Below are 24,786 nucleotides of genomic sequence, written 5' to 3' on the forward strand. Positions count from 1 at the left end.
GCTTCAAACCATAGCATCCTTCAGTTTGACATCTGCCTGCCATTGGACTACTGCAGCTGCTACATTTCAAAGCAGATTGAACCGCCAGACTGCACCAAGAAGCCTGGTTCCCTGTTGTCAAACAGCAAAGGCACTGCAAAGATATTATTGCCTGTTAACTTCCTTCAGCCCATTCTGGGCCCTACAGACTGGCTTTGTCACCTTCAAGCCTTTTGCAATTCAAGACCATATCCTTTACAAGAACATTGTGGTTTCTGATGCCTCTTCTCCCCCTGTCTCATTACCCAGAGTACTGAATCTTTTACAGTGTTCTTTGCATTGTTTTCTATTGATGTATTATTGCATATCGTGTGTTTAATTAAAGTATATATTTTTTTTAAACCTTGATTCGACATTCATTGTGGACTGTTATACTTCGCTGCTTGGGTTGCTACTGGATCACATTCACAGTTCTCTTAAGAGTATAGCCTGACCTTGGCTCACGTTACCACAAAAGGTGAAGTAGGTATATCTCTTAATTGTGATTGTTCTAGAAATTAAGATTGGGTTTACTTTTGGTTTTTTGAAATATGAGGGTTGAGCAGGCGCCTTAACCTCTGTTCATCCTTGTACTCCTGCAGGGCCGAAGGCAATTTGTCACAGTAGTACCCAGTCACGTTTTTGTTTGTACATATTTTCGTTGGCCAACATAGCCGTTAAATAAGCTATATTTGATTCTACTGAGCAGGCTACAATGCTTCGTTAGTCGCTGTGTACAAGTGAACTTACCTGCAGACCATTTCTAGTCAGTGTAAGTGCTACTATCCATTTTTCATTAAGCATTGGAATCTTTTGTTTCTGAGTATTTTTTAGTAATGTAACCGATTAAAAAATTTCAGTCTAATGGGAAGAGATTGAGAAATATTTATAATAGAATTTATCAAGATATTGTACATCAATGATGTCATATACATTACTGTATCAATACAACCATGTGCAGACAAGATACAATAGCAGGCGACGGATTTACACTAATCATCATGAAATGTTATTCCATGTAATTAGCACATAGTGGTTGTTGGTTGCCTCTTTCTCAGCCAAATCAACATTGGTTTACCACTTCATTTGGTTGACACATTTCTGTATGATGCCACATGCTGTAGACTGGCAATTAGGTGCAACTCTTTAATTTTCAATTTCATATGTGTGCCAAGAGTGCATAGAGCCTATGCCTTCTGTTCTTGCATGTTATTGCAAGTCATTTGAGCAAAAGAGTCCACACACCCATCAGTTTCCTTGCTGACATAGGCATTTCGGGAAATAAATATTGGCAGCTCAGTAGCACGAACAGAACTATGGGGGGCACAAACCAAAAGTGTGAGTGAAGTTATTATAAATAAGCTTATCTTTTGCCAAGCTGTTTGTCTGTATTAAAAATGCACCATTTCAGAAGGTCAGGAGAAGTGAAGACAAGGTAATCTTTGCACTAATTTAACACACAGCATAACGGCGTAAGTTACTATCCGTCGTTGACAAAATGCCATCAAAGAAAACTCATTGAGGGTTTGGTCTAACAATTGTCTTCATGCTAATTTTTCATTGAACATATATTTTGCAATCAAAAACGGTGCTATAGTTTTCAATCCATTAACGTAATACGAAATGATTCCCTTAAAAAGATACGTTGACGATGTGCCCCTTTACTGTGCACTTTTCTCGTGACTTGTGAAACGCTCCGTTGCTTCTTGAAGCTAGGCCCGTGCTTAATAAAGTGGGAGAACCTTAACTCAGTGACCAGTGATTCCCAGTGTGGTCAGCAAGGCTTTGGAACATTCGTCTCCTCTCCTTTCACAAGACAGAGGTCCATTCGAGCTTCGAAAAGATCTGCAAGACGCACCTATTTTCAGGGTAATGCGTATGCAAGAGGATTCCATCTTCAGTTTCAGACATTCTTAGACCAGGGAACCCATGTTGTGGCAGTGGTCTGTGCTCTATAAAATAATTTGAAAAAACATGCGATATAACATGAAATAACATGAAACAGTTCATTCTTCCTGCGTCAAGTTTATACATATTATTCGGGTAATTATTGACCAAAACCAACCAAGTGCTTTACAATTCTTAATGGGAAGGACACAATGAGGGAACCAGGCATACAGAGCAGGAGCTAACAAACAGGAAGGGGGAGGGTGGGCAATTTGGATGCAAGGGATCTACAAGCAACCAGGTCTGGGAAAAGGGGGGAGTATATCACAGAATCTCAGAAAAGGTGGGGCGTGTGTGTTGACCTAGGATTAAGGTTCAAGTGCCCACTCTGTGATTTTAAGCAGCCCTTCAATATGCAAATAGCCCATAGATATAATAATAATAATAATAATAATAATAATAATAATAATAATAATAATAATAATAATAACAATAATAATGATACAACTTTATATATAGCATATGTATCACTTTATGGTGGATTCTATCCACTTTTAGGGGGTAATTCATAGAATTTAGCGCACAAGTGGCGCACGCGGCTGGCGCACAGTGTGCGCGTGCCAATCCCTGAGCCAGCCGCGTGCGCTAAAATCCATTTCCGCGCACAGCGTATTCATGGATTCCAGCTACCAAAACCAGCCGTGGCGCACAGTGGCGCAGCGACCCTGCAGCAGCGCCAGTTACGCCCCCAAGAACGCATCTCGCGCAGGGAAAAGCCATCAAAATCCCCAATCCAGTGCGAAGGGCTGCGCTAACCCTGTACCAGCACGGCAAGCGGGCTACGTGTATCACTGGGGTGCGCGGGAAGTACCTCACGTCATTTCAGCTGGGTACGTGTAATTCAGGGGTGCGCTGGAAGTTCCACACGCGATTCCATCAGGGTACGTGTACATCAGGGGTGCGCGGGAAGTTTCACACGTGAATTCAGCAGAGTATGTGTATATCAGGGGTGCGCGGGAAGTTCCACACGCGAATGTCCTGGCTATGTGTATTTCGGGGTACGCGGGAAGTTTCACACGCGATATCAGCAGGGTACGTGTATTCCAGGGGTGCGCTGGAAGTTCCACACGCGAATGTCCTGGCTACGTGTATCTTGGGGTGCGCGGGAAGTTTCACACGCAATATCAGCAGGGTACATGTATATCAGGGGTGCGCGGGAAGTTCCACACGCAAATGTCCTGGCTATGTGTATTTCGGGGTGCGCGGGAAGTTTCACATGTGATATCAGCAGGGTACGTGTATTCCAGGGGTGCGCTGGAAGTTCCACACGCGAATGTCCTGGGTACGTGTATCTTGGGGTGCGCGGAAAGTTTCACACGCAATATCAGCAGGGTACGTGTATATCAGGGGTCCGCGGGAAGTTCCACACTCGAATGTCCTGGCTACGTGTATTTCGGGGTGCGCGGGAAGTTTCACACGCGACATCAGCATGGTACATGTATTCCAGGGGTGCGCGGGAAGTATCACACGCGATTCCATCAGGGTACGTGTATTCCAGGGGTGCGCGGGAAGTATCACACGCAAAAACAGCAGGGTACGTGTATTCCAGGGGTGCACGGGAAGTATCACACGCAAAATCAGCAGGCTACGTGTATTTCAGGGGTGCGCGGAAAGTATCACACGTGATTCCATCAGGGTACGTGTATTACAGGGGTGCGCGGGGAGCACCACACGTGAATTGCACATGTGGGTCCTCCCAGGTGTTCCCTCTACACCCTCCACGGCCCCTGCAGGTGGCCCACACCACAGGGGCCTACCCTGCACATGTCCTGCAGGCACCCCATCCACCATGGCCATGCCCCCCAGCCAACCCACATGTCAACTTGCACTACTGCCCACCAACGCATGTCCCCCTGCACCCCCAGCCACCAGGGCAGCCTCCACCAGGCCCCCACCCATGTCTCCCATCACCCCCACCCCCAGCCACCAGGGGCAGCCTCCACCAGGCCCCCACCCATGTCTACCACCACCCCCACCCCCCAGCAGTGCAGGGGCAGCCTCCACCAGGCCCCCACTCATGTCTCCCATCACCCCCACCCCCCAGCAGTGCAGGGCAGCCTCCACCAGGCCCCCACTCATGTCCAACTCATGTTCCTCTGCACCCCCACCCCCCAGCACTGTGGGGCACCTGCCAGCAGGCCCCCACTCATGTCCAACTCATGTTCCCCTGCACCCCCACCCCCCAACAGTACAGGGGCAGCCTCCACAAGGCCCCCACCCATGTCTCCCATCACCCCCACCCCAAGCAGTGCAGGGGCAGCCTCCACCAGGCCCCCACCCATGTCTACCACCACCCCCACCCCCCAGCAGTGCAGGGGCAGCCTCCACCAGGCCCCCACCCATGTCTCCCATCACCCCCACCCCCCAGCCACCAGGGGCAGCCTCCACCAGGCCCCCACCCATGTCTACCACCATCCCCACCCCCCGGCCACCAGGGGCAGCCTCCACCAGGCCCCCACTCATGTCCCCTATCACCCCCACCCCCCAGCAGTGCAGGGGCACCCTCCACCAGGCCCCCACCCATGTCTCCCACCCCCCCCCCCCCAGCAGTGCAGGGGCAGCCTCCACCAGGCCCCCACCCATGTCTACCACCACCCCCACCCCCCAGCAGTGCAGGGGCAGCCTCCACCAGGCCCCCACCAATGTCTCCCATCACCCCCACCCCCCAGCAGTGCAGGGGCAGCCTCCACCAGGCCCCCACCCATGTCTCCCATCACCCCCACCCCCCAGCCACCAGGGGCAGCCTCCACCAGGCCCCCACTCATGTTCCCCTGCACCCCAACCCCCCTGCACTGTGGGGCACCTGCCAGCAGGCCCCCACTCATGTCCAACTCATGTTCCCCTGCACCCCCACCCCCCAGCACTGTGGGGCACCTGCCAGCAGGCCCCCACCCATGTCTTCCATCACCCCCACCCCCCAGCAGTGCAGGGGCAGCCACCACCAGGCCCCCACCCATGTCTACCACCCCCCCACCCCCCCGCAGTGCAGGGGCAGCCTCCACCAGGCCCCCACCCATGTCTCCCATCACCTCCACCCCCCAGCAGTGCAGGGGCAGCCTCCACCAGGCCCCCACCCATATCTCCCATCACCCCCACCCCCCAGCCACCAGGGGCAGCCTCCACCAGGCCCCTACCCATGTCTACCACCACCCCCACCCCCAGCAGTGCAGGGGCAGCCTCCACCAGGCCCCCACTCATGTCTCCCATCACCCCCAACCCCCAGCAGTGCAGGGGCAGCCTCCACCAGGCCCCCACTCATGTCCAACTCATGTTCCCCTGCACCCCCACCCTCCAGCACTGTGGGGCACCTGCCAGCATGCCCCCACTCATGTCCAACTCATGTTCCCCTGCACCCCCACCCCCCAGCAGTGCAGGGGCAGCCTCCACCAGGCCCCCACCCATGTCTCCCATCACCCCCACCCCCCAGCAGTGCAGGGGCAGCCTCCACCTGGCCCCCACCCATGTCTACCACCACCCCCACCGCCCCAGCAGTGCAGGGGCAGCCTCCACCAGGCCCCCACCCATGTCTCCCATCACCCCCACCCCCCGGCAGTGCAGGGGCAGCCTCCACCAGGCCCCCAACCATGTCTCCCATCGCCCCCACCCCCCAGCCACCAGGGGCAGCCTCCACCAGGCCCCCACCCATGTCTACCACCACCCCCACCCCCCAGCAGTGCAGGGGCAGCCTCCACCAGGCCCCCACTCATGTCTCCCATCACCCCCACTCCCCAGCAGTGCAGGGGCAGCCTCCACCAGGCCCCCACCCATGTCTACCACCACCCCCACCCCCCAGCAGTGCAGGGGCAGCCTCCACCAGGCCCCCACCCATGTCTCCCATCACCCCCACCCCCCAGCAGTGCAGTGGCAGCCTCCACCAGGTCCCCACTCATGTCTCCCATCACGCCCACCCCCCAGCAGTGCAGGGGCAGCCTCCACTAGGCCCCCACTCATGTCCAACTCATGTTCCCCTGCACCCCCACCCCCCAGCACTGTGGGGCACCTGCCAGCAGGCCCCCACTCATGTCCAACTCATGTTCCCCTGCACCCCCACCCCCCAGCAGTGCAGGGGCAGCCTCCACCTGGCCCCACCCATGTCTCCCATCACCCCCACCCCCCAGCAGTGCAGGGGCAGCCTCCACCAGGCCCCCACCCATGTCTACCACCACCCCCACCCCCCAGCAGTGCAGGGGCAGCCTCCACCAGGCCCCCACCCATGTCTCCCATCACCCCACCCCCCAGCAGTGCAGGGGCAGCCTCCACCAGGCCCCCATCCATGTCTCCCATCACCCCCACCCCCCAGCCACCAGGGGCAGCCTCCACCAGGCCCCCACCCATGTCTCCCATCACCCCCACCCCCCAGCAGTGCAGGGGCAGCCTCCACCAGGCCCCCACCCATGTCTACCACCACCCCCACCCCCCAGCAGTGCAGGGGCAGCCTCCACCAGGCCCCCATCCATGTCTCCCATCACCCCCACCCCCCAGCAGTGCAGGGGCAGCCTCCACCCGGCCCCCACTCATGTCTCCCATCACCCCCACCCCCCAGCAGTGCAGGGGCAGCCTCCACCAGGCCCCCACCCATGTCTCCCATCACCCCCACCCCCCAGCAGTGCAGGGGCAGCCTCCACCAGGCCCCCACCCATGTCCCCCATCACCCCCACCCCCCAGCCACCAGGGGCAGCCTCCACCAGGCCCCCACTCATGTCCAACTCATGTTCCCCTGCACCCCCACCCCCCAGCACTGTGGGGCACCTGCCAGCAGGCCCCCACTCATGTCCATCTCATGTTCCCCTGCACCCCCACCCCCCAGCACTGTGGGGCACCTGCCAGCAGGCCCCAACTCATGTTCCCCAGCCAACATGTCATCACAATCTAGATCCCTGGTCCCTATGGTCAGCCTCCAAATGCAAAACACCCACCCGAGTATTGCATCCACCCACTTAGAAATGGCAATAACATGATAGAACACCAATTGCAAGTTTGGAAACAAACACATGTCCCTCACATACAACCAATGGGTGTCAGCGAATCTCAAAACCCATATCATGATATGCATGAAACCAATGAGATGATACTACACATTGAAGTTTGATAAAAAAAAATATGTATTAAAGGTAACATAAATTGAATCAAAAATAAACAAACAGAAATGGGAATGTAAAAAAATGAAAAGAAGCATGTCCGTGAAAAAAAGCAAAACCAAAAATCATAATCCAAAGGAATGGTGTCCAAAGTCACAGTCCACAAAAGAAAATCCAATGGACAATTATAATTGAAAGCCATTGCTCCATGGGTAAATTGTAAAATAAAAAGAAAATCCAACAGTGAACTATGTACAGATGAACAAGCCAGGGTCCATTATCCCAACAAAAGAAATGAAATCTATCTAACAACACTAACTAATTAAAAAAAACTATATACAAAAATGTGGCCCATTGTCCAAAAGGTCCAAAAAAAATTCAAAAACAAAGGAAACCTAACACTAACTACATAACTATGTACAAGGGCAGCGGGCTAGTCCGACGGCTCACTTTTGGATGTCCCGGGCCAGGGCATCATCGAACTCCTGCTCAATGTCCCGGAGGCGGTCCTCCTCCATGGCCCCGAGGGTCCGCAGGGCCGTCGACGTGTTCACCTTCAACCCCCTGCAGATTGCCTCGACCGCCCTGACCATCGTGAGCCGTGCCTCTTCCCGCCCGCTGCCGCTCCGCATCTATGGCGTGGCCCAACCGCTGCCACACGGAAGGCACTTTCTGTCCTGGGTCCTACTGCCCTCCGGCCGATGCCTGCCCCTCCGATGTCGAAGGCCCCGAGCCTTCATGGCTACCACCACATTGCTGCTGCTGTGCCTCTGCCCGTGCACTGCCTCCTGCTGCCTGCACATCCTCCGCTGGCTGGGGTGCAGTCGTGGATGTGGCCACCCCTGCTGGACGTCCGACTCCCGACTGTGGCAGGGATGCCTCCTCCACCAGCCTGGCCGCACTGTCAGAGGCAGCTCCACAGGGCACCCAGGTGACTGATGGGTGGGAAGATGGCACGGAGGACGACTGGCGCATAGGGGGTTCAGTTGAGGAGGGGGTCGCAGCAAGCCCCATCAAACGGAGAAATCCGGACTGGGTGACCTGTCCCAGTAGGCCGACGCGGTCAACGAGCCATTCGAGATGACGTGCAGTCTCCTCATGAAAAGACTGCAGGTCACCTCGCATGGCCCGTTGACGCAACGCCACACCAGTCAGGACAAGCTCAACCCGGACCCGGATAGCCACGTCCGCAAGCAGAGGAAGGCCAGTTGTCGTGAGCTCATCCCCTGCCTGAAAACGGGTCTGGACGTAGGCATCCCTGATGGTGCAAGATGATGCAGGGACAGGATCAGGGACAGGATTGCACACAGGCACCTCCGCGGCGGCCTGTGCTGCCTCCTCTCCCTGTTCCTGCACTGCACCATTAGCACCAGTGGGATCCCCACCTCCAGACCCCGTCTCTGTTGCTTGCACGGCCTCCTCCTCCACCAAACCCCCCACCAACCTGGATGACTCCGTGACATCTTCCTCCGTTGGGCCCTGTGGGGTCCCAGCTGCCCCTTCTGCTGCCGAGGAGTTCAACTCCAACCTCCGCCTCTTGGACCTCCCCCCGGCAGCTGCGGCCTGGGACGCGGCACCGGACTCCTCACTCCCCGACGAGATCACAAAATGGGAGGGGAGCCGGGCCTTGCGTCTCCGGCTGGCGGTGGGATCCCCGCCGCTGTGCTCCACAGCACCTTCTCCGCCCTCTTCATCAGTTGACGCTGCAGACAGGGAGAAATTAAACACAGGCATCAGGGCACTGTACAATGGACACATACACACATGACAGTTGTACATGAGTGGCATTGGAAAACCTCAGACATGCCATCACAATCCCCAACACACATGTCATTTCAACTCGCACACATGAGCCATACCACAGCCATATCGCAACTGCCAGCACCATCCATACACATACAACAGCATGAGCAGACAAAGCTGAGCCAGACATCACATGCAACACAGGAAGTGCACTACACATGTACACACACCACCACACTTGCATGCATGTGTACACTTCTGCCAAGTGTCGCAGTGTTCAGATGGGCATCCATGTCACATCTGCCAATCAGGCTTCCACATCCCGCTGTCACATGCATCCATGTTGCATCACTGTTGCACCCTTGTCAAATACACACAAATGCACATGTACACAGTGCTGATACATGCAGCCAAAAACAACATACATGCGTGACATCACGAACATGTCTACTTACATACACATTCATCCAAACATGTGTGCCCACACAACTGCATTTGGCATGCAAGCCTACACACACAAGCACCATCCATGTCTCACACATTACAGCGCTCGCATGTGTTAGCCTCACGGCCCTGTACACCCCCACCCATACTCGACCCCATACAAACAGATGTGCAACCTGCACACTACTGAAACATCACCACACGCACAGCTCACACTCATGATGCATGTACACTTACCGCTCGACTCCAGACGGGTCTGCCTCTCAAGGACCTGGACGTGGAGCGCTGGGGATATGCGTTCCAGGACCCTCATCTGATCTTCCGACAAGTGGCCCCGGCACCCCTTAGCATCCGCTGCCTTCAAGAGGCGCCGGGCCTTGTTCAGGGTCCTGGACCTGAAGTCCTCCCAGCGCTTCTTGACATGTTGTAAGTCATGGACGGCCTCCCCCTCCGCGTTGATGGCAGTCACGATGTCAGTCCAGATCCGAGTCCGTCCTTCCTTGTTGGCGCGGGAACTTCCGAAGAGGGCATCATACTGCCCCAGGACTTGCTCCACCAGGACACCAACTTCCCTGGCACTGAAGCTGGTGCCCCTCTGCCTCTCTGGCCGGGGGTTGTCAGTGGTGCCAGATGTTGCAGTGCCCGACATGACAACCCCAGAGGCATGAGTGGGTAGGCAACTGGGTCCTGGGGCTGGGCTGTGGAGCGATGGAATCCCAGTCGGGAGTCTTCGGTTCCAGCAGGGGTGGTCACAGCAACAGCACCCCTGGCTGATGTGCAGGCAGCAAATGGCAGGGCACGTGGGCAGCAGGCAATCAGGCAGCAGCAGATGGCAGGTGGGAGCGTGCTCGGGACTCTGGGGGGCAGTAATTCGGCCTTCTGGGCAGGAGCGTGGTCTTCCATGTGCTTACGCGTGGCCAGCTTGATATGGAGTGATTTGGCATGTGAAAATTCTCCACGTCAGTGTGTAATTCGAGGAAAGGCCCTTAGCGCGTAAGCGCGTCTGCACGCATACGCAATTTCATTGGACAGAAGGCCCCTCAAGCGCAAGCACCCCTGTGACGTGACGCGCCCAGGCGTGCATGGGCATTTCAGCGCGCGTGAAAAACTGCACGTCCGCGTGTAATCCGAGGAAAGGGCCCATGCGCGTAAGTGACGTGACGTGACGCGCACGGGCGTTTCCCTCAGCACGGGTTAAAGGTGAGCGGGCCCAGCAGTTCGCTGTACGTGCCTTTCGTGGAGACCGACGTGTGTTGCTGCTTCCTGTTGTTTCGCGCGCCATCACAACTTCACAGCTATCAAGGACGTATCTCTTCTTTTGGCGGGGGTATTGGCTACGTGTGTTTTTCTGCATCGCGCTAGTCAGACGGTGAGTCGCACACGCTCTTTTTCCCACTGCGGGTGCCCCTGTGTATCGCACCCATTTTCGATGTCATAGTAGCCTGCGTGTCCCACGCGTATGCGTTATTCGTGTTACTGGGTGCCACCGCGTACTGCGGGAGGTTGAATCCACACACGTAGGCTGCAGGGTTGCGTGCACGGTTTTACTGCAGTTTTGGGGTGCCTGAGCGTTGCGTGACCCGTCACTACATCACCGGGGTCACATACAGCCTTGCAGGTGCAGGGGGGCTGTTAACATCTTGCTTCCCACCCCCTTCACCCCAATTGCCCAGGTCCATTATGGTGTACACCTTCCATTGGCACCACTCCATCTGTGCCGGCATTACTACATCTGTGCCATGGTTGGGAGGCCACCAAAGGTGAGGGGCGCCTCAGCTAGGCGTCCTCCTCGTGGCGGGCGTGGTCGGGGACGTGGCAGTGGTGACCAGGGAGTAGGGGGACTCCAGGGTGTCCAGGGCGGCCACAGAGGGGGAAGAGGCAGATCTGCGCCACTTGAGCACAATGTTGTGCCATGTGTCGGTGCAGTCATGCCACCACCCCCTGTGGTTCCGGGGGATGCAGCTTCTGCATCTGGCACTGGTGCCCGTGTGACCCGGCAGTCCGTTCCATCGACTGCCACGGGCCCAAGGGTAGTGGTATCTGCAGGTGCAGCTGTGGACACTACCACCCAGGCTAAGGGTCTGCCAGCGCATGCTGCGTTGGCACTTGAGGAGCACTTGGTAGATCTCCAACAGGCCAGGATGGAAACCATAGGGGCAGGCCGGGCTGCTCAGACCAAGACACGTGTCCCTGGGGCAGTCATGTCATCTACTGCCCCGAACTGCCGGGTGTTGGCAAGTGCAGGGGCAGATGCACCCAACAACACCCCGGTTGTGAGTCTGCCAACCGGGACCGTTGCGGTCAATGACCCTGCCACAGCTGATGTTGCTGCGCAGGGTCCATTAGTGGGCACCCAGCTGCCACTGACACAAGTCAGGCCTTTGGTCGTCCCTCCAGCTGCCACTCCCTTGGCTCAATCCACTGAACCCACTGGCCATACTGGTCAGGGCGGCATTAGTCAGCCAGGGTCTGCGCCACAGTCCAAGAGGAGGAAGTTTGCACCTGCAGCACAGACTGGGACCCCACACACAGCCACAACCTCCTGCACGTCGAGGAAGAAGCCTTTCTGCAAGCAGGAACTGGACTTCCTCGTGGACTACGTGCGGGGCCACAGCCGTGACATGCTAGTGGGTGCCAATAGTCAGACTACGGCTGCCCAACGTGACACCCACTGGAAGCATGTTGCGGAACATGTCAGTTCTTTCGCCATGAGGTGCGCACGGCGCAAGAGTGCAAAAAGCGTTGGAATGACATCAAACGCAGCACTAAGGCTAAGCGTGCCTCTAATTACAACTTGACTCTGGTGACTGGCGGTGGGCCTGCACCAGAGGAGGAAGAGCTGACTCCGCATGAGGCACTCGTTGCAGAGTTCATACCACCTTAATTGGTCGAAGGAGTGGGAGAGATGCTGGACTTTGGTGCCCAGTCCAGTGAATGTTGATGCGTGTTTGTTGAGGACGTGTGTGTTTCACTTGTGGGATGTGTTGTGCATGATTGCCACTACATGTGACGTGTACATGGTTCTGATGTGTAAGTAATGCAATGCTTCCGACATGCATGTCTCCTCTGCCTGCATGCGGGGACTCCATGTAGGCATGCTCCCTTGCCCCTCCTCCGCCACTCTGCACCCCAGTTCGACCTTTGCACTGGTGTTCTTCAATCTTGCCAATGTGTACTTTCTTGTTCATGCGTCCTGTGTGGATGCTAACTTCCAGGGTAGAATCTACCAAACATATGCCGTATGGTACAGCCTTAGTACTTGATGCAGGGTATCTCACTTGTACTGTGCATAGGTCAGATGTCCCGCAGGGACATGAGTGCCCATTCATGCTCCATGTGCATTGCACGCATGCCCCTATGTGTCCTTGACTGGATGATCACTGTAATACAAGTCCTTGGTTACATACATTGCCTGCCATCTCATCAGCCTTCCCATGTCAACTGTGGCTCAGTCCTGCGTTTCACACATGTTTAGGGTCTGACAATCTGTGTGGCTCACAGGCCTCAGCCTGTTCAATGGCCAATGACTCTGCCCAACTGTTGTTGTGTCTTCTTCACACATGGGCGGAATCCAGAGTTTTCATCATGTGTCCTGCTTACTGTCCCAGCATCATTTGCAGTGTTGTCACTTGAATCACATTAAGCTGTTGATGCCAGTCAACACTGCCTGTCAATACACAGGTGTATGGTCAGCCTTTTGATACCATGCTAGGCATCCCTGCTTTGGTACTGGGGTGGAGGGGTGCTTGGCTTCTAGATATGGTACACATTGAATGCACAATGCACGTGATGTCTGAATTTGACATTGCACTGCCTTCACATTTCCTGGCACACACCATGGTGTCCTTGTACATGTAGGTAGTGAGTGGCGTACACATTTTCTGCACTGCATAGACCCACTTCCATGGAAACTGCCACCTTTCAACAGGTCTGATCACAGAAGCAATTCAAGTTGACCCAGCATGCATGCCAGGTTATATGTTGTGTGTCACATGTCTGCCTGATGCGTTTGCTGTCAGTGTGTGTGTGTGTGTTGTGTGCTTCTGACATGTGTAGTGACCTTTTTTCTCTCTATTTTTCAGGTGATGACGCAATGGAGGCGGAGGATGGTGTTGTCATGCCAGACACAGGGTTGTTACCACTACATCAACCCGGCACTAGTGGGGGTCGTGGGGTGGTAGGCCACGAACACCCCCAAGTGCTACAGTCCATCTTGTCTCTGGCTGCCTATGAGTCCAGCCTTGATGACGACTCTGACGTCCATGTTGAGTTAGATGAGCATCAAGTCCATGTGTCAGGGGTGAGTGATTCTGATGTGGACACTCCTCTGTCTGCGACACCTGCACTGAGGGATCAGACAGTCATGGTTCCTCTGCCGTGGTGGATCGGGACGCAGGGTCAACCTCCACACCAGTCACTGATGTGCCTGGGACATCACGTCGACAGGGGCATGTAGTCGTGCAGCCGCGGGCGGTGCCAACACAGCGAGGACCCCTGGTCCTTGGGTCCCGCAGGGGTCAAGCCCGGCAACGCGGTCGCTGCGCGCAACCGCCGTATACTGAGTGGGAGCAAGACATGACTGCCATTTGAGAACGGCAGGGGGCAGCAATGGAGAACATCGCTGAGAGCATGGAGCGTGTGGCCCGATCTGTGCTCTCCCCTGCTAGGCAGGTGCTTCTCCAGCTGGGCATGGCGGCCTCAGACAGGGCACGCCAGGCTGAAATGTTGTCTCTGCGTCAAGCAATTGCTGCTCACGCAGAGGCGCACATGGATGCCCTGAGGGAGGAGTATGCTTCCCTCAGATCCACTCTGGGTGTCCTTATGATGTCCCACAGGCAGCAGGCAGAGGAGAGGTTTGCACAGCTTGAGCGTACCATCTCGGCTGAGCTACAGGCTTGCCGGGAGGTGCAGCGGTTTTCCAGTCAGGCCTTGCAGGAGGAACTCCGTGTTACACGTGCTACCTTGCAAGAGGAAGCACGTGTATCACGTGAGGTTCTGCATGCAGACCTACGTCACATTGCCACACAGAACCAGGCTCACCCGTCCGGCAGTCTTGCTGCCAACGAGGGGCAAGTTGCGGCTAGGCGTGGCCAGGCTACTGTGCCACGTCCTCCTTTACAGGATGAGCCAGACTCGGACGACCATCTATCTCCCACATAGGTCGGGCTGTGCAGGCGTTGAGCCCATGGAGGCTTTTTTTTTGGCTCAGCATCATCGCATGTGGATGTTGAGCAGCACCCTGTACCACCCCCCTCCTGGGTGCCTCCCCTCCCCCCAGGTCGTATGTGGCCATTTTTGATTTTTCTTTTAGTTTAGTTAGTTAAGTTTCTGTTTGATAGTTAGTTTAATTAGGTAATGTAGGTTTTCCATAGTTAGTGTAATTAGTTAATATAGTTTAAAATTGCTTGTCTATTGTGCTTTCATGTGACGGTGCAGTGCTTTGTGGCTTTTGAAGGCATCCACTGTCTGTTCCAGCTGGGCCCTTCAGGCTTGTCTTGTGTATGTGTTTGCTGCTTGGGGTCCTCGACTCACATATGCCACTCCTGCCTCCCTTATCCATGGGCTCACAAGGATGGTTCGGTGTCACAACCTTTTACACAAGGGCTTTGGACTGTCATATCTGTGGCATGTCTGGTGCTGTGTGACTTGTGTTTACACCCCTAGTGGGGATGATTTTGGTGTTATTGTCCACTGTTCAGCTTTTGCTAAATGCGGTGTTTCATGATTAATGTGTACATTCATTGCTATGCATTGTGTAGTATGTTTCTTATCTTTACTGTACACATGCTTGTTGCAATTCATGCTGTAGATAGTGTTCCACACTTTGGATGTGAAAGACGGACTGATGGTGTGATTTATGATGTGACTCTCTGACATGGTCAAGTAATGAGATGCCTGAAGAGACACACACAGATGACTTTGAAGCATTAATCATGTGTTTCATGCCCTTTCTGCAGGGGGATGAGCCTCCAGAGCACCTTTGCCAGCAGACATGGCCCATTGGACGACGGAATTCTGGACACGTTTGTTGGTGCCCACATGCACATGTGTGCACAAGCAGAGGCACAGGGATTGCAGACCTACATCCTAGAACTGCTGACGTGTTCCAAGGAACTCCAGGCAAGGTGAGCAGCACAGGGGGGCCACAACACAGCAAAGCTTGCACCAGGCGAGTTGCACATGCAGGCTTAGTCACAGCACTGAGGGTGAGCTTGGACGAATATTGGTGTTGAAGCACACAATGCAGCTCAGATGTGTTGGTGGACTGATGGCTGTTGATTGTAAGGTTGTCTGGGACACCTGCAGGGGCAGTGGCACATACCCTCCGGTACACCAAGGTCCATCGAGGCACTTGTATCAACCATGTAGCCTTCCGAGACATGGAAAGGGGCAGCTCACAGGGACATACAGCAAGGGACATACTCGGGTGCAGTGCATTTCATTTCCATGTACATTATGATAAATGCACTGCCAACTTTGTTTCGGTCATGGTAGTACACAACTTGCTCTGAAGTCATGGCTTGCTATATGGGTATGTCTGCTTACCCAGGGAACATTGCATGTTGTGTGAATTGTGACACATTGGTGTTCCATTTGCCACGCACCCACCGGCGGCTGACTTACTGCATTGACTGTGTATGACCCATCACAGGGGTAATGTTATATATGGGTACGAAGCATCTACACCAGATTGTCTGTTTGTAGAGTAGTTTGTTGCTATGGGGCATGTTTGGTGGTGTGTTTTTGTGTAATTGGCACGTACAGGTTGTTGACTGTGGCTCTCTTTGCAGCATTGCAGTGCTCCTGTAACCGGACCTGAGAGTGCACAGGCAGGAGGCCAGCACTCAAAACCAGAGCTAAGTGTCTTGTTGTTTTTCTTTCAAACTGCTCTACATAGGCTTGCTGGGGGGTGCACTAATGCATGGATGTATGTGTAATTCAATTTGGTATGTTTTTTTCCCCCTAATCACCCGGAATCCTATGCAATTTTGAACCCTGTACCCTCTATCCGGTGTTCCTGCTTCCCGTACCTATCCAAGCAACGTTCCCTAACCCTCTTTTCCCGCTGGGGTTGCGGATGCCTATGTAAGCCCCAAACTTGCAGGCGCCAAAACCCTGGAGGGGGTGGTTGGTTCATGCCACTCCTAAGCCTGGACTACAGAAGGCTATGACAATGATGTCCAAGTTTGTTTGGATTGTGTATGTGTTCATGCAGGTAGTACATTTTCGTGCATTCCCTACTTTCATGTGTCATTCCTCCTCCCCTCTCCTACCACTCATTCCAGTTATCCAGTGTGCCAACACCTGTCCCGACTGCATATCCCTGAACCTCCTTCCCCACCAGGGTCTCAGGGGCCTGTGTGAGTTTGACCTTGCAGGCACCCGGGACATGGTGGGGGTGGTTGTTTCGTGACACTCCCGCGCCTGTACACGGGACCTGTGACAGTACACATCCGTTCATGGTGCATCATTCTATGTTATGTACCACACATGGTTCACATCCTGTTGTGACATTGTTTTACTGTGCTACCTTGGTTGTTGCATCATTGTGGTAGTACTTGGCCTTTGTGAGGTACTGCTACGTCAAGTCATCTACTGGAGGGTGTTCTGGTTCGTTTTTATGCCTTTGATTTTGTGATTTTGGAAATGAGTGTGGATTCTGAGGGTGCAGGCACCTTTTTACACACAAGGTGGGAGATGGTGACGAAGGGTAAAGGTGATCCTGTGGCCAGGTGGAATTGAGGGTTGAAGGCTCCATGACCCAGGTGCAGTTGTTCAGTGGGTCATAGTCATTTGTGAGGGAGGGGGGGGTTGTTGTTGATAGTTGCCTTGCCCTGCAGTGTGATGGGAACCCTGACATTGTAATGGTGGTATCCTATGTACATGTTGTGTTCTGCTGATCAATGCCTGTTCATGTGTTGTGTTTACCTTTCAGGTGCGAGGGGATAGTTGTGGTTTGACATGCTGGGGTGTACACATGGTGAATGTTCACATGTGATGTGTAGAGAACACTGATGGTCACTTGATTGCACATGCATATGTTGAGTGCTTGTCCTTGCTGACCCACACACTTGCACTCTGATGCACTACATGTACTACCACCCTTGCATATCCACATGTACACTGTTTGCCTTCTGGTGCCCACTGTGTCCCTGCAGCACATGTTCTATGACCAATTATGGATCCTGTACATGCCTACTTTGCTTTTTGATGTGGTCTGTCGCTTAGATGTGATGCTCAGGGTGTGCATCACACACAATGGCTGTTCACTGTGCTGTGCGCTGAGCAGTGTGTTGCAGGAGTAGGACACAGCACACAGAAGCTGCAGTGTTGATTTTGCAATGCACAATGTGCATGTAGACAGACATTCATTGTTATGTTACGTCTACAACTCTTGTAATGCATTTGGAAATGACTTATTTTGGGTGGGAGGTTGTTGGTCAGTCATTTCATCTGATTCCAGGTCAGGCATCATTGTCTGATGCCACTGTACATTTTGGACATGGCAATGTGTACCTTATTGTTACTGTGTTGGTGTATGGGTATTGCTTGCCATGTCATGTTGTGGTTTGGGAGGGTTTGAGCGACATAACAGTGATGGCCATGGCCTGTTTTGCAGGTGTGTGTGATTCACACCTTGCATGTCAGGGTCATCCGCTTCTCAAAGCAAATAGCTGGGGGTAGATCTCTCTCCGCGGCAGGGCCCTCCCTCTGGAACAGCCTTCCTGCCTCACTGGAACTTGAGGAGAACCATCTCCGGTTCGGGAAGCACCTCAAGACCTTCCTCTTTATTTCTGCTTTCTCTCTGCCTCTCCCTTGCAAAATTCTTCACTGGAACTGCACTGGATCTGCAACTGGGCCACTCTCACCGACCTCGGTCCCTGGCCCAGCCACTCTCCACTTGCACTGCCTCCCTGGCAACCCCTGCACTGCGGTACTGTCTCTCTATCCCTACAGACCCCCCTTCCCAGCACTTGTCTGCACTTACCTTTGCAGTTGCCACCAGCTGGCCTATGTATTTGTTTTTTGGTCTACTTACCCTGTACTGCACTACCCCCCTCCCCTTCCCCTTGCACTTTTCCCTTCCCCCTACCCCTGCACTTGCACAATCTAAATGACACCTGGCCTAGTAGTAGCGTTGTCTGTCTTCCCTTGTTCCCCCCTCCCTGCCTCATCGCACCTTGAAATACTTGTGTATAGGCCATATCATGTCATATGTGTGCCTTTTGGTCACACAGGATAGCTTGTGTTTAAGTAGCTAGGGATGCAGACAATGTGGCACTTCCATGGCAACTATCTCAGGGTGGTAGGGTTGTGACAGTTGACTGTCTCTTTGTCATCATCGATTGTCACCTGGTATGTGCCAGGCCTGTGTGCACTCCGCAGGGGTGGGAGTTTAGGTGAAAAATGTGGCCACAAGCTGGGTCCGGGCTTCCTCGCCACGTGCCCTTTCCCCTCCCATGGGCAGCGCCTGTGCCTGTGGTTGGGGATGTGGCGGCACCACCATGTCCACCGGGACTCCCTGCCGTGTTGCAACATTGTGCAGGACACATGCTGCCACAATGATCCTGCACACTACTGGTGGTGCATAAGAGTAGCTGCCCACCAGAGCGGTCAAGGGAGCGGAAACGTGACTTGAGCACTCCGAATGTGCACTCCACTATGGCCCTGGTTGCAATATGGGCGGCGTTGTATCTTACCTGGGGTGGTGTGGTGGGGTTCCGGATTGGCGTCATCATGTGGTTGCTCAGAGGGTAGGCACTGTCCCCTGGGGAGGTGTAAATGGTTGTGATTATTGGGGTTTGTTTATTTGTGCGTGTGTGTGTGTGTGACATGCATGCATGTGCAACGGCATTTGTACTCACCTAGGAGCCATGTGTCGCCATGCTGCCCAGCTTCCAGGGCCCGGCTCAGGGCGGACATTCTGTATATGAAACTGTCATGGGTGGAGCCAGGGTAGTTTGCATAGACAGAGGTGATGATTCCCTTAGCATCGCATACCACCTGTACATTGATGGAATGCCAGTGCTTGCGGTTTCGGTAGATGTGCTCAGTGGCCCTAGGTGGACGTAGGGCCACATGGGTGCAATCTATGGCACCGAGCACTTTGGGGAAGTGTGCCACCCTGAAAAAATCCAGGACAACGGCCTGCCTTTCTGCGGGTGTTCTGGGCATGTATATGTGCCTGCGGACTGAGGGGCGCGCTGTCATGATTGCCAGTACCTGGTGTAGGCAGCGTGACTGCGTGGCCTGTGAGACCCCCCCAACTATGGCAGTAGTCCGCTGAAATGACCCAGTGGCCAAAAAATGCAGGACATTGAGCAGCTTCTCCAAGGGGCTCAATGCTTGGAGCAAAGGGTGGGGGATGTAAGGTCATCTTCCCACTCCCTGACCAGGTCTAGGATGATGTGGGGTGGAAACCTATACCTGCCATAGACCTGGTCGTCAGGCATCCCAAAAAGGCTTGTCCGTGGTGCGAAAATGCGTGCCCTGGCTATTCTCCTCCTCCTGCGGTGTCCCACGATCAGTGCTGCGACAAATGGGGCATTCATCGTAGCTGTATATACGTGTTTGTTGTTTGCATGCACTTTTATACTGTGCGCGGGGACGCTTCCGCCTGCCTTCATGTGGTGGACGCGTTGACGCCTGTGTGCGTCTTTTGCCATGCGCGGGTTTCCCATATTCGAATCCATGAATACGGGTTGTTCGCGTGCGTGTGGGCGTTCCGTGTAGTTCCCTGCAGTACTTCCCCAGTAACGCCTTCTTTTTCACGCGTTATTCCCCATTCCGTGTGTTACGCCCACTGTTCCGCCCACTTTGGTTGTGTGCGCCACGCTATGTGCGCTTTTGCTGTGCGCGTAGCGCACGCCGTGTATGCCTGCGTGCGCCATGGCTGGATTGGGCGCACGGACAGCGGGAAACACGCGCAGCGTCTTCCTTGCATCGCATACGTGCGCGTGCGCTGCATTTCTCGCGCTTGCGCTACCTTGCGCCTGCTTGCGCTGGGATTTTCAGCGCACGTTTGCTCCATGAATCGACCCCTTAAGCCCTGTAGTAAGTTGTATTAGTACCCAATGGAATGGCACTCAATGTATAAACCAAAGACGGATGAACGGTTGAGTCATTTTTGCCAACATTAACATCTTTGACTGCGGGTTGCACACAGGTGTCAGTGAAGAGCGCATAGTTACTACAAGATCATGCAGCCAGACTTATGCTTGCTTGGTAAAATTCAGACCAAACTACCCCATCTATGCAATCTTTATCCATGCTACCTACTGAGAAAAAGGGCAATCTTTAAGGCATGGTGCTTGTCTAACACACAGGTATTATTTCACTTAAGGCCACAGGCACTCCACCACTACAGCCCACTGCAGAATGTGAGACCCGCCTCGGATGGAGAAATCACTCTGGCTTCCTTTAAGCATACACACTTGTGAGTCATAATCGTGGGTGTAGTTGGTCTAAACACATTTCTCATCACTGAGATTTCAAGAATGTGTAGCCTCATTCTGTGCCTTTTCCCTTTTCTGAGCGATTACCATGAAATAACCGAGTTTAAAAATCGAAAGGAGAAATGACCACATTTCTTTTTTCTAAATGTGGTGGAAGCCCTCCCACCACTGCAGCCTCCCCTGAACCCCCTCTCTTAACTAATACCCTTGCCGCACCCTCACCTTTATTTTATTAAAACTGTTCCAAAGTTTCAGTAAAAATCAGCCAAACAAGTTAGGTCATTTCATCTTAGTTTCTTTTTTATTAGATCATTTCTGCAGATACCTTTCTGAGTGGGAGGAACTTGCACCCATGCTGCCTGTGCTGCACTAACTTCATTTCTGCCAGATGTGGAGGATACGTGTCATCATTCTTGCTTTGCTGCACTGAACATACACTTTTGTTAGTCATGCCCTCCTGCTCCAAGACCTTCTTTGAAGGTTTTAGCTTGCTTGTTATGTGCCGTCACAGTATAGCTCCATGATTGTGGTAATCATTGGTGGTAATTGAGCATGTTGGTCTGTAGAATGAGATGTGTAGAATGGGTTGTGTAAGGAGAGATAGTGGAGATAAAGTGACACTATATATAAATAAATAAATATATGGAAGGCAGTAAGTTGGACATGACATTACTTTCAGTGGAGGCAGTAAACTGAATACAAAATGCAGAAAGCAAATGGAAATACACATAAAGCATGTCTAAAATGATTCACTTCAGGGTGAATAGATCATCTATCCACCTTGCACTGTATACACATATTAACCCAATTAACTACTAACTAACAATTCCCAGTAATTAATAATTTACCTTTAACAAAGCAGTGCAAGATGCGGTGGATGAAATGTCAAAATAATGTGCTTCTCTAAACCTGCAAGCAATTTGCTGGCTATGATTCAGTGTACAAACTATCAGAGGAAGTATGTGCTCGGGTGAATAGTTCCATTATTCAGAGGAAGTGTTGTTGCAAATGTAGAGAAATCAACTTGGATGATATGTAGACGTCAGAAGAAAGAGCAGGTTGTAGTTTGAGTGACAGGGTTAACATGGTATGTTATTAACATGGTATGTTACAGAACATATTAATACAACTATTAACGTTACAATAGTCAATCATTTAAGTATTATGGACATTTTCTAAGGTAGTTTGAATAAATATCTTTTCAGTAAAGACAACATCCCGTCCATTGATTCATACGGCCCCATTCAGATATCTGGGACAATCAAGTCTACCTGTATTCGACTCACACAGCAAACGCTAGGTGAGTGAATTAATGAACACCATTAAAAGAGATGATAAGAATGTAGGTGGTTTTTTAGTAGGACACAGTGCTATTTTAGCGACTTATCCCACAAGAGACCAAATTTGATGCGATATTTATCATCATAGCATCAAAGTGCTTTTATTCACAGAGTTTACATCTGATTACAATCAAAAGATTGAAGGGCAACGTCAGTAGACAGGCCCATTCACAGGTTAGTGCAGAAAAACCAACCAGTCCTTTTCCAATAGACAAATTAATTCTACTTAGCCTTATCATGTTGAAAATGCTGGGGCCAAAATCTAAACTGCATTTGACAATGGTTACAATTGGACCCACTCAGATGTTCTGTTGGAGCAGCAAGCAGTATCTCTCAAGATGTAGGGTAGGCACTCATGGTCCAGGAGATGGAATGCTGCTGATAAATGAAGTAGGATCAGCAGCCCTGCCTTTCCCCTATCCATAATTCCCAGCATGTGTGACTGTAGGTCAACATGAGCAGTCTCAATACTGTGGAAGTGTGGTAACCCTGATTGTCTGGGACGTAGGGCACCTGTGGTTTCTATGAAAGTCTGGAGTTTTAGCTGCTTATCTTTAGTAGAAAATTACAGTTTGTTATTGGCCTTAGGTTACTTTTTAAAGCGGGGTTACAATAACATTTTTCATGTTTTCAAGGACAGTATAGGTGCAGAAGGAGGTGTTGATAAGTCTGCCAACAAGGACGCGAAAATGTCGTTATTGTCTAGGATCATTTTTGGTGGAAGAACATTTCCCGGGCAGGATGATGGGTGCATAGAGTCCAGAATCTTTACTACGTATGGGATGGACAAAAGGTAGAAGTTACATGCACTAAAATCCGTACCTGGCAATAGAGGTGAAGGAGTAGGTTGGGTCTTGTTTTGGCCTATATGATATTTTTTTATTTTATCTCTGTCCTTGGATACTTTCGCCTCAAAGGCTGATTGAACTTTGGTCCAGTCCAGGTTTGTGGGCACGAGCATCACTGATTGAGCTTCCAGTTTTTCCAAGAGTGTAAGAATTTCAAATAACATCTTGGTTTTGTTGTCAGCTTCATCAATCAGTTTATTAAAGAATCATTTTTTGGATTCGGTGATTACTGTTTTTTAAGATCTCTCTAAGATTTTCTATGTGGCTTTATTCTCAGGGGAAGGGCATTTGATCCATTGTCTCTCCGCTCTCCTTTTGTCTACTTTCAGGACTTTAAGCTCTCGTTATCTCATACAGATTTGGCCTTAAGTGGTTCTAGGTTGTCTAGTAGGTGTCCAAACTCAAGGTTATAGGTGTCAACTGATGGCTAAGGGTGGTCAGACTCTGAGGTATTGCTCATAATGTTGGTAACACATCTCTGGAGGTTGGTTCTCAGTACTTTTTTAAAGTTATGATTGGTGATTTTCTTTGAAGGATTATTAGCTATGGTTGGGGGTGCTTGAAGATGGATGTAGAAGTCTATCATGTAGTGGGCAGTCCAAATACATGGCACTGTACTTTCAATGTTAACATCTAGGTTCCGAGCCACTATCCAATCTAGGATATTACCCTTGGCTGTTGTTGGTTCATTGTTAGCTACATGGTGATCAATTCTATTAAGAGCTGATTCAAGGGCAATGGCTTCTTTGTCTGCAATATTACCCTGCCATCGGTTAAGGTCACCTAGAAAAAGAGTGGCACTATTTGACCCATTCTGATCAGGTAATAATGTTCCTGAGCACTTGGAGTGTTTCCAAAACTAAAGGTTGTGACAGGGGGGTCGCATCGCAAATAATCACACTGACTCCTAAGAAAAGTCCAAGGGTGTTTATTTATTAATTGTCAGAATGGTTTGTGATCTTAAGGTCATTGGGCTTTCCGGGTCTTGTGGTTGGCTCAATGGCCGGTCCTTTCCTCTCTCATTTTCCCTGGGCCTGGGTTCCACCTTCCAACCCCATATGTCCCTACCGGGCTGTTAGTATCTCAATGATCAGTAACCCCTATCTGGCTATCACCTCTCTACACTTCAGGTGTTTACCCTAAGACATTGGCTACTTAACTCCCTAGGGAACTTCTAGCTTTTAATTCGCCTATCCCTGCTTAGTCTCAGGAAACACAGAATGGTGCCTTCTTTCACCCAGCATCCCTCATACTTCTTTCAGATCCACTCGTTCCTGACCCTTCACTACACTAGTCTCTTACGCTCTTCTACTCCCACTTTGTCACTGTCCTTCCAAACTCTCACTCTGCATTTCCACCATCACCCTTCGATCTTACTCCTATTCCTACTACCAGTGTCTGCACTGTTCTATACATCTGTTCCTACTTTTCACTCATTCATCTCACTCTACTCCACTGGCTTCTGTTGTTCCTCCCACTCTACCTCTCCTACTGTCCTTACTCTGCTACTACCACCACCTCTCTACTACCACTGTCTTCCTCCAGGGATATAGTGCCCTGCCCACCCCTCTACTACTGACTACCACTCTACCAATTGAATCCTCCCCTTACTACTTCTGCCACCTACTATCTTTACTCCCAACTATCACTGCTACCTCTGCCACTACTCCTATTCCACTCCACTACTCCTACTCCCACTCTTATTTTTTTCTCACACAAACACTCCACAGACCCCCTCTCACCAATAGCGTCTGCACTGCTTTCTGCTTCCTCCTCTTCTGGTCTCTTGGATGTCCTTCTCCACCACCTGTCCTCACCCAACTGACCCACACCACACAAGTCACATGCACCTTCTTAAATACCCCACCTCCTCTTAGGATTGGATACTCACCCTGTCTAATCACTTACGTTG

At 52.1% G+C, this 24,786-nt stretch overlaps 1 long non-coding RNA gene across 2 annotated transcripts in view; it reads right to left on the bottom strand.

Annotated features, from left to right (window-relative positions):
- Positions 1-893: 893 nt before the first annotated feature.
- LOC138535639 (uncharacterized) overlaps positions 894-24,786 on the bottom strand; it is a 369,207-nt gene continuing 345,314 nt past the window's right edge. For both annotated transcript variants that reach the window (XR_011284886.1, XR_011284887.1), the window contains exon 3: positions 894-1,970. This is a non-coding gene — a long non-coding RNA (uncharacterized lncRNA). The remainder of the gene's footprint in view (positions 1,971-24,786) is intronic.

Source organism: Ambystoma mexicanum, chromosome 1q, assembly GCF_040938575.1.
Source record: "Ambystoma mexicanum isolate Mex_15411 chromosome 1q, UKY_AmexF1_1, whole genome shotgun sequence".
Taxonomy (NCBI): domain Eukaryota; kingdom Metazoa; phylum Chordata; class Amphibia; order Caudata; family Ambystomatidae; genus Ambystoma; species Ambystoma mexicanum.